This window comes from Bos indicus x Bos taurus, chromosome X, assembly GCF_003369695.1.
Source record: "Bos indicus x Bos taurus breed Angus x Brahman F1 hybrid chromosome X, Bos_hybrid_MaternalHap_v2.0, whole genome shotgun sequence".
Taxonomy (NCBI): Eukaryota; Metazoa; Chordata; class Mammalia; order Artiodactyla; family Bovidae; genus Bos; species Bos indicus x Bos taurus.
In genome coordinates, this window is record NC_040105.1 from 1,007,752 (window position 1) to 1,030,688 (window position 22,937).

The 22,937-nt window shown below is 46.1% G+C and overlaps 1 protein-coding gene across 2 annotated transcripts in view; it reads right to left on the reverse strand.

The window, feature by feature from the left end:
• The window catches only part of DHRSX (dehydrogenase/reductase X-linked), a 223,314-nt gene that overhangs the window by 6,537 nt on the left and 193,840 nt on the right, over nucleotides 1–22,937 (reverse strand). The window contains exon 9 of one of the 2 annotated variants that reach the window (XR_003509863.1): nucleotides 195–279. The exons of the other annotated variant lie outside the window; for it this stretch is intronic. The gene's annotated coding sequence lies outside the window, so the exon portion shown is untranslated. The remainder of the gene's footprint in view (nucleotides 1–194; nucleotides 280–22,937) is intronic. 2 annotated transcript variants of the gene reach the window in all.

The following is a 22,937-nucleotide window of genomic DNA, read 5'->3' on the forward strand; positions in this document are numbered from 1 at the left end:
ACGTGGGTTCATTCAGGGAATCTCCCTGCATGTGAACTGCCGTATCTGAATACTGAAGAGGCAACCTCCACTGTGAAATACCCCGGCTCTGAGACACACCAGAGACCTCAGTGGCACTTAACCCTGAACCGCTTTCTGCAGCCTCATGAGACCCATACCCAGGGTGGGGGAAGTGATCATGCTTCTGCACTCACCTGCTGTCCTGTTATTTCAGCTGCACACAGACACGTGCTGCCTGATTCAGACAGGTTTCCAGGGTCAGAGTATTACGTGTTTCACCTACGGACCATTGGGTTGAAATCCAATAGAAGAGTTAGCAGAGTCGATCGTGTTCGATATTTTAACCAGCTGTTAAGATCCATATTTTCCCCTGAAGGTCGAGTTTCTCTTGCACTTGGAAGAGAATTCTGCCTTCTAGCTGGCAGAATTCACCTTCTTTTAAATGTGGTGTGTGTGTGTGTGTGTGTATATGTATATATTTATAGGAGGTATAAGAGACGTGGGTTCAATCCCTGGGTAGGGAACATCCCCTGGAGAAGGAAATGGCAAGTTCCTTCTAGTTGGCAGAATTTACCTTCTTATAAATGTGCTGTGTGTGTGTGTGTGTGTGCATGTGTATATATATATGTGTGTGTGTATGTGTATGTGTATATGTGTGTGTCTGTGTGTGTATATGTGTGTGTGTATATTTGTGTGTATGTGTGTGTATATATGTGTATGTGTGTGTATATGTGTGTGTATATTTGTGTGTATGTGTGTGTATATATGTGTATGTGTGTATATGTGTGTGTGTATATATGTGTGTGTGTGTATATGTGTGTGTGTGTGTGTGTGTGTGTGTGTGTATGTGTGTGTGTGTATGTGCTGTGTGTGTGTGTGTGTATATGTGTGTGTGTGTGTGCTGAGTCACTCAGTCCTGTCCGACTCTCTGGGACCCCATGGACTGTAGCCCACTAGGCTCCTCCGTCCATGGGATTTCCTAGGCAAGAATCCTGGAGTGAGTTGCCATTTCCTCCTCCAGGGGATCTTCCTGATTCAGGGATCAAACCCATTTTTCCTGTGGCTTCTGCACTGGCAGGCAGATTCTTTATCACTGAGCCATCTGGGAAGCCCCGAGTGTGTGTGTATAAATATAAGCATAGAGACAGACAGACAGTGGTGTATTATTTAGCCATAAGAAAAACATGAAATAGTGCCATTTGGAACAATACGGATAGCCTTAGACAGTGTCATACTGAGTGAAGTAAGCCAGACAGCAAAAGACAAATATCATGTGGTATCACTTACATGTGGATCTATTTCTGTTTTGTACATAAGTTCATTTTTTGTCATTTTAGGTCCCACATGTAAGTGATACCACATGAACTTATGTACAAAACAGAAATAGATCCACTGACTAAAAAACAAACTTAGGGTTACCACGGACCTTGGTGGGCTGCCGTCTATGGGGTCTGATAGTCGGACACGACTGAAGCGACTTAGCAGCAGCAGCAGCAGCAGGGTTACCAAAGGGGAAGCAGGGGAGGGAATAAATTAGGACGTTGGGATTAGCATACAGACAGTACTGTATATAAAGTAGATAAGCAAGAAGGACCTACTGAATGGCACAGTATCGAGTCAATATTCTGTAACAACCTATAAGGGAAAAGACTCTTAGGATACACATTGTATGTATGTATGTGTGTGTGTGTATACACACAGGCGTGAGAGATGCAGGTCTGATCCCTGGGGTGGGGAAGAGCCCCTGGTGAAGGGATGGCAGCCCACTCCAGGGTTCTTGCCTGGAGAATAGATGCACAAAGGAATCTGGCGGGCTACGGTCCATGGGGCCGCAAAGCCCTGGACACAACTGATGGTGACTTAGCAGGCATGCATGTGTATATGTATGTATATGTATATAAAGCTAAATCCCTTTACCGTACATCTGGAACAAATACCACACTGTCAATCAACTCTACCTCAATTAATAAAAAAAAAAAAAACAACAGACAAAGCATTAAAAAAAAAAAAGAAGAAGCCATCATCCTTTAAAGGGCATTTCTGATGAGGTCAGGCCCACCACCACCCCTCTCCTTTTGATGGGCTCAACTTCACCCACTGCAACATGGTCACGGGGCGGGGGGTGGGGGCTGACACCCGCCGTGCTCACACTCCAGGGGAGGAGATTATACAGGGTGTGCGCACTGGGGAACAGACATCTTGAGGCCGCTTCAGAATCCTGCCTCCCACTGCTCCCTCCTACACAGCCTCTGCCTCCAGGGCCGCAGCGTGCCTCCTGGTGAACACACCTGAGATCTGACAGGGGCCTCATCAGATTTCCTGGGCAATTTCCGGTCCACTCACAGGGATATCCTGCCTGGTCTGTAAAGGGGTTCCACATACTCAATTGGGGAGGCAAGGTTGCACAGAGCAGTCGAATTTTCATGACATTGGATTGCTCTATGTTTGCAAAACAGTGCTTGCCTGGTGGCTCGGGGGGGCAAGGAATCTGTCTGAAGGGCAGGAGTCCCAGGCTCAATCCCTGGATCAGAAATATCCCCTGGACAAGGGCATGCTTCGCAACTCACTCCAGGACTCTTGCCTGGAGAATCCAATGGACAGACCAGCCTGGTGGGCTATAGTCCATCGGCTCTCAAAGACTCTTTATTTTTTTTCCTCCCCAGACTAGTTTTCAAAATATCCCTTATAACACAACACGAGTCTGTGTTAGGTTTAGAAAAGCATGTCTCCTCGGTTTCTCCCCACTGTGGGCTCAAGAATTGAGTCCCGACCATCTGCCCTGTTCCCCCCAAAACATACTCTTCCAATTACGAGGCCATTTTCTCTGCTTTCTCCCGAGAAGAAACAAGAGCCCGTCAATGCATTTGGCCGACTGGCACGAAGAAATCCTCATTTACCCGTCACAGCTTGGCAAGCTGTACGTCACTCAGTGGAAGCTGGCTGTACTGGCTTCTGCCCACCTGCTGGGCAGCCTCACGGAGGCTCTGAGGAACATGGGATCCACTTAAGGCTGACTTTTCTAGGAAAGACTGAGTCTCTGCCTTCTAGGAACTAGCCAGTGAGCTCCGAAGAACTTGGACAGCTTTATTGAGCCATTTTGAGTCCCCTCCCCACTTCTGTAAAACACACACACACACACACACACAAAACTTACTGTGGTGAACCATTTATAAAATAAAATATATAATTTTCACCATTTAAAAACATACAGTTCAGTAGCATTAAGTACATTCACAGGGTTCTGGAACTCACAGCACCACCCATCTCCAGGACTCACTGTTCTCGGAAAATGGAAAGGGTTGCGGTTAAACTGTAGCCCCATAGCCCCCGTCAACCAGCATCTTCCTGTCCTTTAAATCTGACTTCTCCAGGGAGCACACGAGTGGAACCATATAGTATGTGCCCCCTGCGTCTGGTTTATTTCACTGAGCATAATTCCGAGATGGCTCAGCAGTAAACAACACGCCTGCCAATGCAGGAGGTGAGGGTTGGATCCCTGGGTCGGAAAGACCCCCTGGAGGAGGGCGTGGCCACCCGCTCCAGTATTCTCGCCAGGAGAATCCCGTGGACAGAGGAGCCTGGCGGGCTGCAGTCCGTGGAGTCGCTGGGCTGGACACGACTGAGCGACTGAACAATCACAAAGTTCTCGAGGTTCCTCCACATCGTTAGCCTCTGCCGGAATTTCCTTCCTCTTTAAATGTAAAACCCTATCACTTGTGTCTGACTCTTTCCAGTCCCACAGACTGTATGTAACCCACCAGGCTCCTCTATCCATGGGATTCTCCAGGCAAGAATACTGGAGTGGGTGGCGGGGTCTCCCACATTGCAAGCAAATTCTTTATCATCTGAGCCACCAGGAAAGCCTGTTTAAAGGCTGAGTAATATTCCCTTTATGGGTGGATCACCTTTTCCTTATAAATTCATCCCTCCTTGGAATCTTGGTTTATTGGCACACTTCAGCAGTTGTGAACGGCACTGCTATGAACACAGGTGTGCAAATCTTTCTATAAGACCCTGCTTTTTGTTTTACTGCAGGCTCAGTACGCTCTCTGTTTTGGGATGGAGTCGATACGGCTCAAAAGGAGAACGTGGAGTTCATATCTCCTCACAGGGCCTCATCTCAGCACAGAGGCCCAGCTGCACCCAACTGCCCACAAGCCACACCACTGGACGCCTCAGGACAGACAACCAGCAAGACAGAACGATGTACACCAAGACGCAATGACTGAGAAATATGTTAAGATGAAAGAACATGGTCAAAACCTACAAGACCAAATCCATGCAGAGAAAATAGGTAATTTTCTACCTGAAAAAGCATTCACAGGACTGCTACTGAATTAACCAAAATTTCACAAATAGAATGGAGGGGTTTTGGAGAACATATAAGAAATGTCTCAAAGGACCTAGAAGAAAAAGAGAAAAACAGTGATGAACAGCACAATAACTGCAATGAAAAAAATATACTGAAAGGAACCAACAGCGGAATAACTGAGGCAGAAGAACAGGTAAGTGAGCTGGAAGAGAGAAAGATTCTGTATTCTTCTCAGGAGAATATGCTTGTCCTCGGAACATTCTTCTGAGGAGCAGAATACAGGAAAAAGAATGAAGAGAAATGAGGAGAGCCTCAGAGACGCCCAGGACGACATTCAAACGCACCAACACTCAAATGATAGGGGTCCCAGAAGGAGGAGAGAAAGGGTCTGAGAACATACTTGAAGAGATTATGGTTGAAAGCTTCCCTAACATGAGAGAGGAAATAGCTACCCAAGTCCAGAAGTGCTGAGAGGCCCACAGAGCATAAACCCAAAGAAAAAAGCGCTCAGACGCATATTAATCGAACTAACAAAAATGAAATTCAAAGGAAAAAAATATTAAAAGCAGCAAGGGAAAAACAGCCACACACAAAGCGATCTCCGTAAGTTTACCAGCTGATTTTTCGGCAGAAACTGTAGGCTAGAAGCGACTGGCAGGAAGCATTTAAACTGATGAAAGGGAGTAACCAACAAGCAAGATGACTCTACCCAGCAAGGGTCTCTAAGTCAGAGTCCACAGAGAAACAAAAAGCTTCCCGGACCAGCAAACGCTCAGAGAATTCAGCTCCACCAGAGCAGCTTTATAAAACTCTCTGCGACCCCGTGGACTATATCGAGTCCATGGGATGCTCCAGGCCGAATACTGGAGTGGGGAGCCTTTCCCTTCTCCAGGCGATCTTCCCAACCCAGGGATCCAACCCACGTCTCCCGCATTGCAGGCGGATTCTTCACTAGCTGAGCCACCACGGAAGCCCATGTGCATATCCAGATATTGCTAAGGGGACAGGCATACATATATATGTATATGTGAGTATGTGTGTGTGTGTATATGTACATGTATATGTGTATGTATATGTGCGTGTGTGTGTATATGTGTGTGGGTGTATCTCCAACAGTAACAGGCAACGTTCAAAGATACAGCACGGAAAGAGCAAGCTACTCCTGCAAGTATTGGAAAATTGCTCCAATTTAAATGCCCCCAAAAGGCAGAAGATCCACCTTTAGGAAAACTTGGTCAATGCATCTCAGAGAAAAGGGTGACGACCAGCCAACACCCACGACAGAGCTCCCCCTGTGCGCCATCTTGAATCCGTCCAAGAGCTCCCCCCGTGCGCCATTTTGAATCTGCCCAAGAGCTCCCCTACCCCGTGCGCCATCTTGAACCCGTCCAAGAGCTCCCCCCATGCACCATCTTCAATCCGTCCAAGAGCTCCCCCTGTGCGCCATCTTGAATCCGTCCAAGAGCTCCCCCCGTGCGCCATTTTGAATCCGCCCAAGAGCTCCCCTACCCCGTGCGCCATCTTGAACCCGTCCAAGAGCTCCCCCCGTGCGCCATTTTCAATCCGCCCAAGAGCTCCCCTACCCCGTGCGCCATCTTGAACCTGTCCAAGAGCTCCCCCCGTGCGCCATCTTGAATCCTTCCAAGAGCTCTGCCTGGGTGCCATTTTGAATCCGTCCAAGAGTTCCCCACCCCTGTGCGCCATTTTGAATCCATCCAAGAGCTCCCCCCGTGCACCATCTTCAATCCGTCCAAGAGCTCCCCTGGTGCGCCATCTTGAACCCTTCCAAGAGTTTCCCCCGTGCGCCATCTTGAACCCTCCCAAGAGCTCCCCCCGTGCGCCATCTTGAATCCTTCCAAGAGCTCTGCCTGGGTGCCATTTTGAATCCGTCCAAGAGTTCCCCACCCCCGTGCGCCATTTTGAATCCATCCAAGAGCTCCCCCCGTGCACCATCTTCAATCCGTCCAAGAGCTCCCCTGGTGCGCCATCTTGAACCCGCCCAAGAGCTCCCCCATGCGCCATCTTGAATCTTTCCAAGAGCTCCCCCCCCCACCCCGCCCTGTGTGCCATCTTGAGTCCGCCCAAGAGCTCCTCCCATGCGCCATCTTGAATCCTTCCAAGAGCTTGCCCCACCCCCGCCGTGCACCATCTTGATCCACCAAGAGCTCCCCCTGTTCGCCATCTTGAACCTGTCCAAGAGCTTTACAGACAAGCAAATGCTAAGATAATTCAGCACCACCAAACCAGCTTTATAAAACTCTTTGCAACCCCATGGACTGTAGGTAGATTCTCCAGGCCAGAATACTGGAGTGGGTAGCCTTTCCCTTCTGCAGGGGATCTTCCCAACCCAGGGGTCTAACCCAGGTCTCCTGCATTGCAGGAGGATTCTCTACCAGCTGAGCTGCAAGAGAAGCCCAAGAATGTTTTATAAAACAACAGATGCTGGAAGAAGTTCTCTATGCAGAAAATACAAGAAAAAGATCTACAAAAATAAGCATAAAACAATTAAGAAAACAGCAATAAGTACATCAGATCAGATCAGTCGCTCAGTCATGTCCGACTCTTCGCGACCCCATGAATCGCAGCATGCCAGGCCTCCCTGTCCATCACCAACTCCCGGAGTTCACTGAGACTCACGTCCATCGAGTCAGTGATGCCATCCAGCCATCTCATCCTCTGTCGTCCCCTTCTCCTCCTGCCCCCAATCCCTCCCAGCATCAGAGTCTTTTCCAATGAGTCAACTCTTCGCATCAGGTGGCCAAAGTACTGGAGTTTCAGCTTTAGCATCATTCCTTCCAAAGAAATCCCAGGGCTGATCTCCTTCAGAATGGACTGGTTGGATCTCCTTGCAGTCCAAGGGACTCTCAAGAGCCTTCTCCAACACCACAGTGCAAAAGCATCAATTCTTCGGTGCTCAGCCTTCTTCACAGTCCAACTCTCACATCCATACATGACCACAGGAAAATCCATAGCCTTGACTAGACGGACCTTTGTTGGCAAAGTAATATCTCTGCTTTTCAACATGCTATCTAGGTTGGTCATAACTTTCCTTCCAAGGAGTAAGCGTCTTTTAATTTCATGGCTGCAGTCACCATCTGCAGTGATTTTGGAGCCCCCCAAAATAAAGTCTGACACTGTTTCCACTGTTTCCCCATCTATTTCCCATGAAGTGGTGGGACCGGATGCCATGATCTTCGTTTTCTGAATGTTGAGCTTTAAGCCAACTTTTTCACTCTCCACTTTCACTTTCATCAGGAGGCTTTTTAGTTGCTCTTCACTTTCTGCCATAAGGGTGGTGTCATCTGCATATCTGAGGTTATTGATATTTCTCCCGGCAATCTTGATTCCAGCTTGTGCTTCTTCCAGTCCAGTGTTTCTCATGATGCACTCTGCATATAAGTTAAATAAACAGGGTGACAGTATACAGCCTTGACGAACTCCTTTTCCCATTTGGAACCAGTCTGTTGTTCCATGTCCAGTTCTAACTGTTGCTTCCTGACTTGCGTACAAATTTCTCAAGAGGCAGATCAGGTGGTCTGGTATTCCCATCTTTTCAGAATTTTCCACAGTTTATTGTGATCCACACAGTCAAAGGCTTTGGCATAGTCAATAAAGCAGAAATAGATGCTTTTCTGGAACTCTCTTGCTTTTTTCATGATCCAGCGGCTGTTGGCAATTTGATCTCTGGTTCCTCTGCCTTTTCTAAAACCAGCTTGAACATCTAGAAGTTCACGGTTCACATATTGCTGAAGCCTGGCTTGGAGAATTTTGAGCATTACTTTACTAGCGTGTGAGATGACTGCAACTGTGCGGTAGTTTGAGCATTCTTTGGCATTGCCTTTCTTTGGGATTGGAATGAAAACTGACCTTTTCCAGTCCTGTGGCCACTGCTGAGTTTTCCAAATTTGCTGGCATATTGAGTGTAGCACTTTCACAGCATCATCTTTCAAGATTTGAAAGAGCTCAACTGGAATTCCATCACCTCCACTAGCTTTGTTGGTAGTGCTGCTTCCTAAGGCCCACTTGACTTCACATTCCAGGATGTCTGGCTCTAGGTCAGTGATCACACCATCGTGATTATCTGGGTCGTGAAGATCTTTTTTGTACAGTTCGTCTGTGTATTCTTGCCACCTCTTCTTCATATCTTCTGCTTCCATACCATTTCTGTCCTTTATCGAGCCCATCTTTGCATGAAATGTTCCTTTGGTATCTCTGATTTTCTTGAAGAGATCTCTAGTCTTTCCCATTCTGTTGTTTTCCTCTATTTCTTTGCATTGATCGCTGAATAAGGCTTTCTTATCTCTTCTTGCTATTCTTTGGAACTCTGCATTCAGATGTTTATATCTTTCCTTTTCTCCTTTGCTTTTCGCTTCTCTTCTTTTCACAGCTATTTGTAAGGCCTCCCCAGACAGCCATTTTGCTTTTTTGCATTTCTTTTCTATGGGGATGGTCTTGATTCCTGTCTCCTGTACAATGTCACGAACCTCATTCCATAGTTCATCAGGCACTCTATCTATCAGATCTAGGCCCTTAAATCTATTTCTCACTTCCACTGTATAATCATAAGGGATTACCTTAAAGGTAAATGGATTAAATGCCCCAGTCTAGACACTAGACTGGCTGAATGGATACAAAAAATGGATACAAAACATAAATATGCTTCCTACAAGAGACTCATCTCAGAACTACAGACCAAAAGTGAGGAGATGGAAAAGATATTCCATACAAATGGAAATCAAAAGAAAGCTGCAGTAGCAATACTCGTATCAGATAAAGTAGACTTTAAAATCAACCCGATTACAAAAGAGAAGGAAGGGCACTACATAAAGAACAAGGGGTTATTCTAAGAAGAAGATATAATAGTTATAAATATTTATGGCCCCAACATATTAACATATATTCAATACAAAAAGCAAATGCTAACAGCCATAAAAGGGGACGTCAACAGTAACACAATTATAGTGGGGGGACTTTAACATCCCATTTACACCAATGAACTCATCATTCAGGCAGAAAATAGAGAAATACAAGCTTTAAATGACGCAACAGACGTGACAGATTTAGTCAACGTGAGTCAGTCAGTCATGTCCAGCTCTTTGCGACTCCACGGACTGTAACCCACCAGGGTTCTCTGTCTATGGGACGTCCCAGGCAAGAATACTGGAGTGGGTTGCCTTTTAGTTCTCCACAGACAGATTAATTGATATTTATAGACATTCCACCCGAAAGCAGCAGAATATATTTTCTTCTCAAGCGCACAGAGAACATTCTGCAGGATAGATGGCATCTTAGGTCACAAATCAAGCCTTGGTAACTTTAAGAAAACTGAAATCACATCAAGCATTTTTTCCAACCACAATCCTATGAGATTAGAAATCAATTACAGGGGGAAAATTATAAAAAACAGAAACACATGGAGGCTAAATAATACTTAATAACAAAAAGATCATTGAAGAAATCAGAGGAAATTTAAAAAATACCTAGAAACAAATGACAACAAAACCATGATGACCCAAAACCTATGGGATGCAGCATAAGCAGCTCTAAGCGTAAGTTTATAGCAATTCAGTCTCACCTCGAGGAACAGGGAAAGCCTCACATAAACAATCTAACCACAAACCTAAAGCTACTAGAAAGTGAAGAACAAACAAAATCCAAAGTTAGTAGAGGGAAGAAATCATAAAGCCCAGAATAGAAATAAATGAAATAGAGCCAAAGGAAACAATAGCAAAGATCGATGGGAGTAAAAGCTGGTTCCTTGAGAAGATAAACAGGATTAATAAACCCTTTAGCCAGACTCATCAAGAAAATAAAGGGAGAAGATTCAAATCAACAAAGTTAGAAATGCAGAAGGAGAAGTTACAGCTGACACCACAGAAATACGAAGAATCCTAACAGACGACTGCAAACAAGTGTATACCGATACAATGCACAACTGGAAGAAATCGAGCGATTCTCAGACAGATACAGCTTGTACGAACACACCAATCACAAGAAATGAAATAATAACTGTTCTAAAAGAAAAGAAAAAAAAAAACAAAAACCTTGCAACAAAGGTACAGGACCTGATGGCTTCAGAGGCAAATTCTATCAAGCACTTAGAGAAGAGCTAACACCTGTCTGTTTCTGCTTTATTGACTATGCCAAAGCCTTTGACTGTGTGGATCACCACAAACTATGGAATATTCTTAAAGAGGTAGGAATACCAGACCACTCGACCTGCCTCTTGTGAAATCTGTATGCAGGTCAGGAAGCAACAGTTAGAACTGCACATGGAACAACAGACTGGTTCCAAATAGGAAAAGGAGGACATCAAGGCTGTATACTGTCACCCTGCTTATTTAACTTATATGCAGAGTACATCATGAGAAACGCTGGACTGGAAGAAGCACAAGCTGGAATCAAGATTGCTGGGAGAAATATCAGTGACCTCAGATATGCAGATGACACCACCCTTATGGCAGAAACTGAAGAAGAACTAAAGAGCCTCTTGATGAATGTGAAAGAGGAGAGTGAAAAAGCTGGCTTAAAGCTCAACATTCAGAAAACTAAGATCATGGCATCTGGTCCCATCACTTCATGGCCAATAGATGGGGAAACAGTGGAAACAGTGTCAGACTTTATTTTGGGGGGCTCCAAAATCACTGCAGATGGTGATTGCAGCCATGAAATTAAAAGATGCTTGCTCCTTGGAAGAAAAGCTATGACCAACTTAGACAGCTTATTAAAAAGCAGACACATTACTTTGCCAACAAAGTATAATTATTATAATGACTTGTAATATGGAATTCTCCAGGCAAGAATACTCGAGTGGGTTGCCATGTCCTTCTCCAGGGGATCTTCCTGACCAGGAATCAAACCCGTAGTCTCTTAAGATCTCCTGTATTTGCATGCAGGTTCCTTACCACTATCGCCACCTGGGAAACCCCAACAATATATTAGTACCTGATATTAATACAACAATGTTTTATTTATTAATTTTAAATTAATAATTAATTGCTAATCAATTTTATTAATACAACAATACTTTATGGTGTATTCCTCAATATGCAAGTTGACAGGAAATGCCAGCCTGGTTTGATTACAACCCAAATGGACTTTTCAGCTTCAATTAGGGATTGGAGAAGGGCATGGCAACCCACTCCGTATTCTTGCCTGGAGAATCCCCTGGACAGAAGAGCCTGGTGGGCTGCAGTTCATAGGGTCACAAAGAGTCAGACACGACTGACTAAGACTTGGTGTAGGAGTTTTCTGCACGGATTTAATGACCTGGAAATGGGCCTCATCTCCTGTTTTTCTACTGCACTCAGACTCATGTCGGCTGTCAGCGGGGAGCTTCCCCTCCATGTGACACCAGGGTGATGGGGAGCAGCTGTTTACAACTGTCTAGTGCTGTTCTGGGTGGGTGCAAATGCAGAACTGAGCCCCACCGCTCCCGGAAAATGAACCCTGTGTCCGCCAACCTCATTTACAACCAGAACAGCGTGCCAACTGCCTACTGCAAGTTCCCTGAGTGTGAATGTGGTGCAGGCCGGCACAAACTTGTGTGCAGATTTTAAAAGGAAATGAGATGAAACGCAGAAAAACCCTGAAGAGCCCTAGACAGCTCTCCAGAACAGAATCTGAGCTGCATAGCTCGGAGGAGGCAGCATATTAGCTTCAAGAGGGCTGTGTATTACATAGAGAACAAAGAATATTTGGATTTTTCCACATAGGAGCATAGATATGAAGGGCCCTTCAGAGAATGAATGAAATCCCATCAACCATTTGAAAAATAAAAAAGAAGAAATTCAGCCAATTTGTTAGAGCCATGTTTATACTCCCAGGAAACCACAAATCCCATAATAATACAGCTTGCATCTTTCACTAAGAAGTAACATTCCGTTAACTTATTTGCATAATTAAGACACATTGTTGGATCTGAAGAGATGAACCAGAAATCCAGAACTCCGGAATAAAAGCAGAACGTCCCAATCCACTGTACAGTCAGTGAAGTTTTTAACGGGTGAGTCCTCTTGCCCCAACAGTCTATATGATGAGATATACAGTGTGCAAATATTTTTTCACGCATTCTGCAGAGATACAGAAAATGTCTCTTTGCTGTATTCATTGTTTCCCTTGCTATGCAGAAGTCGTGTTTTTTTTTTTTAATTGGTGCAAACCCATTTGTGTATTTATTTGCTTCTGTTGCTAAAGTTTTCATATCCGTTCTGTGAGGTCATTGCTGCTGCCTCTGTCAAGAAACCCTTTTAATGTGTTTTCGGTGTTTGAGGGTTTTCATATGGAGTGCTGAAGCTTTTACTGCATTTTGAGTTAATTTTTTAAAAACACTTTTGTCATATACAGCCTGCTGTATTCAAAATGGAGAACCAGCAAGGACCTGCTGTCCAGCACAGGGAGCTCTGCTCAGTACTCTGTAATCACCTTATGGTTCCCAGGGGGGAAGGATGGGGGAAGGGATAGTCAGGGAGTCTGGGATGGACAAGGACACACGGCTGTGTTTTACATGGAGAACCAGCAAGGACCTGCTGGACAGCACAGGGAGCTCTGCTCCATGTCACGTGGCAGCCTGGCTGGGAGGGGAGTTTGGGGAACAGTGGTTACATGCATATGCCTGAGTCCCTTTGCTGTCCACCTGAAGCCATCACTAAGTTTCAGGGATGGTTTGAAATTGGCTATGGAAAACTGGAAGTCTTGCAGTCCTGTCCGACTCTTTGCAACTATACTGTCCATGGGATTCTCCAGGCCAGAAAACTGCAGTGGGTTGCAATGCCCTCCTCCAGGGGATCTTCCCCACCCAGGGGTCAAACCCGTGTCTCCTGCATCGGCAGGCGGGATTCTTTATCCTCTGAGCCACCCGGACGCGCCGTCCCTCATCGATAGCTCACGGCTGACTGGGGAGCTGCAGGAATTCAGGAAGCACTTGGGAACCCTTCAGCAAGCCCGTGGCCACGGCCCGGTTGTCAGTCTGTTCTTTCTTAGTGCTTCCGTCTCCTTATCCTTCCGGGGAGGTTCTCGATTCTTCCGTGGAATTTATACTAACGTGTGAGTGTCTCTGTTTCCCCTTTTTCTCCTCTTTGCTTCTGTCTTCTCTCTCACTCCCACACAACCTATAAAACATGCAGACGAGCACACAGGGATGCTCACATACAGCTGATTTAAATGTTGTGATGGTTTCAGGCGTCCAGCAAAGCGATTCAGTTATACATGTTACTGTTTTAGTCACTAGGTCGTGTCCGACTCTTTTGTGACCCCCCATGGACTGTAGCCCACCAGTCTCCTCTGTCCATGGGATTCTCCAGGCAAGGATACTTGAGTGGGTTGCCATTTCCCAACTCCAGGGGATTTTCCCGACCCACGGATTGAACCCACGTCTCCTGCATCAGCAGGTCGATTCTTTATCCACTGAGCCAACAGGAAAGCCCTCAGTTATAGATATATGTGCACATCTGTTTGTTTCTACAGTCGTTTCCATTATAGGTTATTACACGATTCCCCTTCACTTTTAAACCTGGTCCTTGGGGGTCCCAGTCCTGGGTGGGGAGGGTCTCCTGTGAGCTCCCCCGTCCAGCTATGGGACTCAGGGGGAAGGGTCACAAATGCCCACCGTGGTTTCCCAACATCCTCACAGCAAAATGCGGAGACCGCTGTCTCCTGACCCTCATGGGTCCTCCCGTCCAGGTCCTCTCTGACTTTAGCTGAGTGCTTGATGGTTTCTGTCTGTTTCGGGTTGTTTTATTTTCTGTTCCCCAGCCCGGGATGGATTCCGTGGCCCCTGCAGTGGAAGTGTGGAGCCATAACCACTGGACCGCTCGGGAAGTCTCTGTCTTTAAATCCGGAATGATATGCCACGGTGTGTACACACAGAACAGGGCGTGTTGATGAACGTTCCGGAGCTAAGAAGCCCTCAAGATCCCAGTGGGCGTCTGAGCTTTGACAGAAGACTTCCCTGGTGGCTCAGACAGTAAAGCATCTGTCTGCAGTGCGGGAGACCCGGGTTTGATCCCTGGGTCGGGAAGCTCCCCTGCAGAAGGAAATGGCAATCCACTCCAGTACTATTGCCTGGAAAATCCCATTGACAGAGGAGCCTGGTAGGCTACAGTCCATGGAGTTGCAAAGAGTCAGACACGACTGAGCGACTTCACTTTCCCCTTTATCCAGGACATTCTTTCTGGAAGAGTCCCTCATCCTTCACTTCAATTGTCTGCCCTCACTTGACTCTTTCTTCTCATTCAGAACTCAGACTACATACTTTTTTAAATAGGGAAGCCCCTTATCTATTCCGTATCTAGCTAGCTATCAGATCTACCTACTTGTCATATCTATCAATCCATCCATCTACCCACCCACCGCTCCATCCATCCATCCATCATATCTATTAATCATGTCTATCTATCCATCCCCCCACCCCTCCATCCATCCATATGTATCTATCTGTCCATCCATCCAGCCATCCACCACCTAAAGGAGATCAGTCCTGGGTGTTCATTGGAAGGACTGATGTTGAAGCTGAAACTCCAATCCTTTGGCCACCTGATGCAAAGAGCTGATGCACTGGAAAAGACCCTGAAGCTGGGAAAGATTGAGGGCAGGAGGAGAAGGGGACGACAGAGGATGAGATGGCTGGATGGCATCACTGACTCGATGGACATGAGTTTGAGCAAACTCTGGGAGTTGGTGATTGACAGGGAGGCCTGGCGTGCTTCGGTCCACGGGGTCACAAAGAGTCGGACACGACTGAGTGGCTGAACAACAAGGATGTACCCCCGATTGCAATCACACACAGAGCCACGCGGTGGCCACTTCCACAGCACAGCCTTGGCCTGCATCCAAGGGCCTGGAGAGACTTGGACTTGGCGTCGGATACACTGGCACTCTGGGCTGCTGGCAAATGACCGTGACATCCGGGTGAGGAGGGAAGGGGAACAGAGGCTGCTGTTCCAACATCAGTGGGTGTTTAAAATTCGGAAATGCATTTGCCAGGGGGGAGGGCGGGCATTTCTTCCTGAGGACCGGCAACTGCAGGCGTGGATGAGCTCCATTATTATCGCCGATGCAGGGGTGAGAGGGTGCGAACTGCTGGGGGCGTGGGAAGCACCGGGGGTGGTGGGGAACGCAGGGGAGGGCAGCATGCGCTGCCCAGATGAGCCCTGGGGTACGACAACAGCCTTGCCATGCCAGGGAGATCCTTTCCTGGAAGTCGGCCGGCATTTCTCTAACATCGATCATCTCCGCTAAGTTGCACATACTGTGTAGTGCTGCTGGGGGGTGTCATTACAGATAATCGGCGGCCTCTGATGAGCTGAAGGTTTTGGAGGATGTCAACGGAAGATGAGATCATGGAAATGTGGTATCTGACTCTGAATGATACAAAATGCAGACTGCAGAGCCAAGACGGCAACAAAGAGAGAGCTTTCGTTCGCATAGGAGATCCCGGAACCAAATCTAACTTTGCCAAACAAATGAGCAAATCTGGCTAGGTAAAGCAATGTTGGTTTTCCCCCCTCTCCTAAGGATGTATGCTGTTGTTCAGTCACTCAGTTGTGTCCGACTCTGCGACCTCTGCTGGACTGCAGCACGCCAGGCCTCCCTGTCCATCACCATCTCCCGGAGCTTGCCCAAACTCATGTCCATGGAGACGGTGATGCCATCCAACCATCTCATCCTCTGTCATCCCCTTCTCCTCCTGCCCTGAATTTTCCCAGCATCAGGGTCTTTTCCAATGAGTCAGTTCTCCGCATCAGGTGGCCAAAGGATTGGAGTTTCAGCTTCAGCATCAATCCTTCCAATGAACACCCAGGACTGATCCCCTTTAGGATGGTCTGGTTGGATCTCCTTGCAGTCCAAGGGACTCTCAAGAGTTTTCTCCAACAACACAGTTCAAAAGCGTCGATTCTTTGGCGCTCGGCTTTCTTCATAGTCCAACTCTCACATCCATACATGACCACTGGAAAAACCATAGCCTTGACTAGACGGACCTTTGTTGGCAAAGTAACGTCTCTGCTTTTTAATATGCTGTCTAGGTCTGTTATAGCTTTTCTTCCAAGGAGCAAGTATCTTTTAATTTCATGGCTGCAGTCACTATCTGCAGTGATTTTGGAGCCCAAGGAAATAAAAATCTGTCACTTTTTCTATTGTTTCCCCATCTATTTGCCGTGAAGTGATGTGACTGGATATCTTGATCTTAATATTTTGCATGTTGAGAATTAAGCCAACTTTTAGCAAACGCAACTGTGTCATATTCAAGTCAACCCACTCATTAAAGGAAAATCTGTATATGGAATTAAAACCAATATACAGATTAGTCCAAGAAAGCAAAGTTAAAAATTTCACAACCAAGATTTTGGCAAACTCTCCATGACTCAGATTGTTTGAGGCACGTCCATTATTTTTATATTCTCCTCCATTTCTCAAATCTGTCCACTCAAAAAAAAGCATCTTGAAGGCTTATCCGTGAACAACTAGGCGTGATATATGAGGATTTTTTTGTTTCCTTTGTGGCTAATCTTATATTGAAAAGAATGTTCAAACTGCCTAAATCCAGTAACTTCAGATAAAGTGATGTTTAAATTAAAAAATGTTTTGCTAAGATCCGGGATTATGTTTTTGGGCTCCAACATCACCACAGATGGTGACTGCAGCCATGAAATTAAAAGACACTTGCTCCTTGGAAGAAAAGTTATGACCAACCCAGACAGCATATTCAAAAGCAGAGACATTACTTTGCCGACAAAGGTCCGTCTAGTGAAGGCTATGGTTTTTCCAGTAGTCATGTATGGATGTGAGACTTGGACTATAAAAAAAGCTGAGCACCAAAGAATTGATGCTTTTGAACTGTGGCAAATTCTTCTATCATTTTCTCCCTGGATCTTCAGTCAGTCAGTTCAGTTGCTCAGTCGAGTCTGACTTTTGGCGACCCCATGGACTGCAACACGCCAGGCCTCTCTGTCCATCACCACCTCCCAGAGTTTACTCAAATTCATGTCCATCGAGTCAGTGATGCCATCCAACCGTCTCATCCTCTGACGTCTCCTTCTCCTCCCACCTTCAATCTCTCCCAGCATCAGGGTTTTTCCAATGAGCCAGCTCTTCCCAGCAGTTGGCCAAAGGATTGCAGTTTCAGCTTCAGCATCAGTCCTTCCAATGAACAGTCAGGACTGATTTCCTTTAGGATGGACTGGATGGATCTCCTTGCAGCCCAAGGGACTCTCAAGAGTCTTCTCCAGCATCAGGGCTCGAGATTCCCAATGGATGGAATCTTGGGCAAATGCCAGGCTCTGTACTTCTTAGTTTATTCAGCCGGAGACCCTCATGTGCTGAGTTACACTGTAGCGGTTATCATGCAACGGGAATACACAGACATATACATACAGACGCCCACACTCATGTACATAGCTGCACAGAGGCTCTGTTATTTTGCAGGATGCTTCTGCTTCATTTCTTTCTGTGTTGAATACACTCCTAAAGTGTATCCAGTTCAGAACTAGAGAAAGTCAGTGGTGTGGAAAGTTGATGGTGTGCAAAGACCATGCCTCAGTGAGTAAGACTCAAAGTCCAGTGTCTTTTCCTTCTTCTCTTTTTATTACTGTCTTTTTAGGTTTGAAACTGTGTGAGTTATCAAAAACCACGCCTTCTGCCCACAGAGCCTGTGTGTGTGTGTGTGTGTGTTAGTTGCTCAGTCATGCCCGACTCTCTGTGACCCCACAGACAGTAGCCCGTCAGGCTCCTCTGTCCATGGGATTCTCCAGGCAAGAACACTGGGGTGGGTGGCCATTTGCAGATTTATGTTAATATCTTAATGGGCAAAAGGAGAAGAAGGTGGCAGAGGATAAGACAGTTAGAGGGCATCACCAACTCAATGGACATGAGTTTGAGCAAACTCCAGGAGCTGGTGATGGACAGGGAAGCCTGGCGTGCCGCACTCCATGGGGTCGCACAGAGTCGGACACGACTGAGCCACTGGACAACACCAATAACAGATCTGGAAGAAAACAGTTAAGTTTTAGGAACGCCTCTGAATGCATTGAAAATGTTGGATCGTGGATGATATTTCCAGTGGGTTTCTAATCAAATCCATAAAGTCTGCTTTGGCTGTTTGTTGGCAAGCTGCATGTGATGCTTCCTCAGCAAGACGGGATGTTTGGAGGCTGAACCTGGGGATCTGTGTTATTCCTCAAGGATGTGTGAGTTTCACTTGGTCACATGTCACATTCACCCTAGCTTAAAGGCAGCCCTGGGCCCAAATGTATACACACTGATCTCAGCTTGCCTGGCGGAGTAGACTGCTAACCCGTTTCTGAGGTTTCATTCACCATCCTGTTATCCGTAAAACGTAAAGGCTGGACTCGGTCATGCTTCTGGTTCTTGTCAGATCTGCCATTCTTTTCCCCTTCCTTTCCTCCTTTTCTTTATTCTCAATAAACAGCATTGCACTCTTCTTAAATAGGTGCTAGCTATCAGGGCAATTTGGAGAAGGCAATGGCACCCCACTCCAGTACTCTTGCCTGGAAAATCCCATGGATGGAGGAGCCTGGTAGGCTGCAGTCCATGGGGTCTCGAAGAGTCGGACACGACTGAGCGACTTCCCTTTCACTTTTCACTTTCACGCATTGGAGAAGGAAATGGCAACCCACTCCAGTGTTCTTGCCTGGAGAATCCCAGGGACAGGGGAGCCTGTTGGGCTGCCGTCTATGGGGTCGCAGAGAGTCGGACACGACTGAAGCGACTTAGCAGCAGCAGCAGCATCAGGGCAATTGACCCTTAAGTGTGCCTATATGCATGTCTTGGAGATGTTGCTAAAATGTGGATTCTGCTTGAGTAATTTGGGGTGCACGCATGGGCGCTTAGTCACTCAGGCATGTCCGAGTCTTTGCAACCCTGTGGACTGTAATCCGCCAGGCTCCTCTGTCCATGGGATTCTCCAGGCAAGAACACTGGAGTGGGTCACCATGCCCTCCTCCAGGGGAATCTTCCTGACGGAGCGATTGAACCTGAGCCTCCTGCATCGGCAGGACAGTTCTTTACCACTGAGCCACTTGGGAAGCCCCCCTGGACAACTGGGGCTCCACGCTTCTGGCAAGGCGACAGACGGCATGAGGCCGGGTTAACTGTTTCTTTTTATATTTCAGCTTCCTTTTAAAAAACGATTTAACTAATTTAATTCTCTCTGTAATCTTGTGAGACCATTTTTCAAGCGGAGAATGGAGTGACATCAAGTACCTTCCCACTGTTGCGGAAGCGTTCTTGGTGTTTGTGTTCAGAACATTTTTCATCCTCCCAAACTGAAACTTAAAAAAAAAATTTTTTTTTTAGATTAACTTTTTCATGGTGAATAAAAATAACACGTGATGGACAAAAACATATTCACAGGACAGGAAACTTCGGGTAGGGAAAGAATGCAATAATATTGTAATTGGGTAATAGGAGATACCACTAACATTACAGATACTTTCGTCTTAAAAATCCTAGGTAGTAGAAACAGCCTAGAAGGTGAATAAAACATGAACTGTGTCTCACCGCAGCCAACGACAAGCATGAGTCAGACTTTCTCTGTTATTATGAAACACTCCAAAGTGGTTAAGACTCAGAATTCTTTGTCATAAATATTTTTCAAGGATGGCATAGTCACTTCTAGAAATACACTGTTTATGCACACAATGCTTTTTACAGAGAGACTAAAATTTTCCTGTTCACTAGAGCATCGCATCCCAAACTTTTCAGCCCTAGGGTCCACTTTCACGGGAGACCATTTTTCCACAGACCATGGCTGGGGTGAGTTCAGTTCAGTTGCTCAGTCGTGTCCGACTCTGCGACCCCATGGGCTGCGGCACGCCAGGCCTCCCTGTCCATCACCAACTCCCAGAGCTTGCCTAAAGTCGTGTCCATGGAGTTGGTGATGCCATCCAACCATCTCATCCTCTGTCATCTCCTTCTCCTCCTGCCTTCAATCTTTCCCAGCATCAGGGTCTTTTCTAAGGACTCAGTTCTTCGCATCAGGTGGCCAAAGTTTCAGCTTCAGCATCAGTCCTTCCAGTGAATATTCAAGAATGATTTCCTTTAGGTGGTGGTGGGGGTGGGGTGGGGATAGTTTCGGGATGATTCAAGCACACTACATTATTTTGCACTTTATTGCTAATCTAATGTCGCTGCTCATCTGACAGGACATATTTGTCCCCAGCCTGGAGGTTGGGGATCCCTGCACCAGAGTCCCTGGGGAACCCAAAACACTTCCCTTTGCCCTAACCCTCAAGAGATTTTAATTCAATGGCCAGGGAAGATAATACAGGTATTGGGATTTTTGCAAGCTCTCTGGATTCTAAAGCCTGCAGCCCAGTTTCAGAATGACTGCTTCTTGGGGTCAAGCGAGATTCTAAAACTCTCCCTGGGGTCATCTCATAAAACCCAGAGCCTAGAATTATTATTTTTTTTTCAAAAGCAAATGTATTTTCTGTTGTCTCTCCAGCAAGCAGGAATGAACAAATTCAGATGGTTCTGTCCTTGTCCGCAGTGAACGGTGTTTGCCAGCGACTGAATGACAACAAGGGCGATTGCTGTCTGCCTCTCGGGAGACTGAACCCCGAGCTGCTGCAGCTTCTGACCTTCGACACCCCAAGAAGGAGTTCACGGTGGACAGCGAGGCACTCTGTGGCCCAGGGAACCTGGAGGAACAGGTCTCGGTGTTGTTCTTCAGTCGCTCAGTCGTGTCCGACTCTCTGTGACCCCCTGGACTGCAGCACGCCAGGCTTCCCTGTCCATCACCAACTCCCGGAGTTTGCTCAAACTCAAGCCCATCGAGTCGGTGATGGACCTGGAAATTTATGCTCCATGTCCCGGAGGGTTGACTGTCTACGTAAATTACCTATCTGAGTTTCTTCTCCTTCAAGGAAGATTTATCTATCCTCCCCATTATGGATTTATCTAATCACTTATTTATGTCCGCAGAAATGAATGGTTATTTGTTTTATACTTTGGGTTATAATCAAACCTTCCTTTATCTATTCTGTTGCACACACAAAAAAGTATCAATCACGACTCCCAAAACCCCACTGCACATTGCATAAGCCATTCTGGATTTTTACAGCTCAGGACTGTGATGGGGAAAAAAAAAGACAACGGGCATAGACTGCACAGTGTCCCACAGCCTCTATGCAGTGCTCCGTAATTAAAATAGGATGGGACATTGTTTGTCATTTATACTGAAATAATAATAAGGAAAAAAAAATAAACCATGCTGTGACAAACTGAGTCAGTGGGAACACATCTGATGAACAGTATTATCATGGGAACTTTCTAACACTCACGGTTAAGATCAGACTCTAAGAATGTTGGTGATGAAACAAAGACATATAACAGAAATATCTCCAAGACATCGAAAAAAAAAATTAGCTCTGGACATATTAGAGAACCAAGAGCGAAAAAAAATTAAATAATAAGAATTAAAAAAAACAAACAAACAGGTTTTCTAAGTCTTCTGGGTAGAACAGAAGTCACTGCCTTGAGCTTTCTCTGATGAGTGAATTCAGTTGCAAATTTAGCAAAGACTGAGTTATTTTATAAGAAACCTCTTAACCTACCAGGGGAAAAAAAAAACAAACTCACTCTAAGAATAAGATTGGAATCTATGTAAATAGAAACATATTTTCATGTTTGGTGGTTTAGTTGCTAAGTTGTGTCCGACTCTTTGCCACCCCATGGACTGTAGCCCGCCAGGCTCCTCTTCCCTGGGATTCTCCAGGCAAGGATATTACACTGGGTGGCCATGCCCTCCTCCAGGGGATCTTCCCAACCCAGGGATCGAAGCCACGTGTCCTGCATTGCAGGAAGATTCTTTACTGACTGAGATACATTTTTTTTTTTAATTGAAGTGTAGTTGATTTACAATATCATGTTCATTTCTGCTGAGCAACATCAAAACAAACCATGCAGTCAAAAAACGTGCAGAAAACCTAAATAGACATTTCTTCAAAGAAGACACACAGATGGCCAAGAGACACATGAGATGTTGAACACCAGTGAACATTAGAGAAACACAAATCAAAACTCCAATGAGGTTATCACCTCACACCAGCCAGCATGACCATCATCAAAAAAATCTACAAACAGTGAATGCTGGAGAGGGTGTGGAGAAAAGGGAACGCTCCTACACTGTTGGTGGGAATGGAAATCGGGAAACCATTATGGAGAACGGTATGGAGATTCCTTAAAAAACTAAAAACAGGACTATGACGTGACTCTGCAATCCCACTCCTGGGCATACACCCACCCGGAGAAAATCATGAGCCGGAAGGATACGTGCACCCCAGTGTTCACTGCAGCCAGGACGTGGAAGCAACCTACGTGTCCACCAACAGAAGAACGGATAAAGAAGATGTGGTACATTTACACAACGGAATACTACGCGGCCACGAAAAGACTGAAAGCATGCCATTGGCGGCAGCATGGTTGAACCTAGAAACGATCACACTAAATGAAGTAAGCCACAGAGAGAAGGAGAAATACCACGTGATGTCACCGATACGTGGAATCTACTTTCAGAAGAGGATACGAATGGACGATCTAAATGGGAAGGCAATCCAAAGAGGAGGGGGTCGGTGTGTCCGTACAGCGGATTCACTTTGTTGACGGC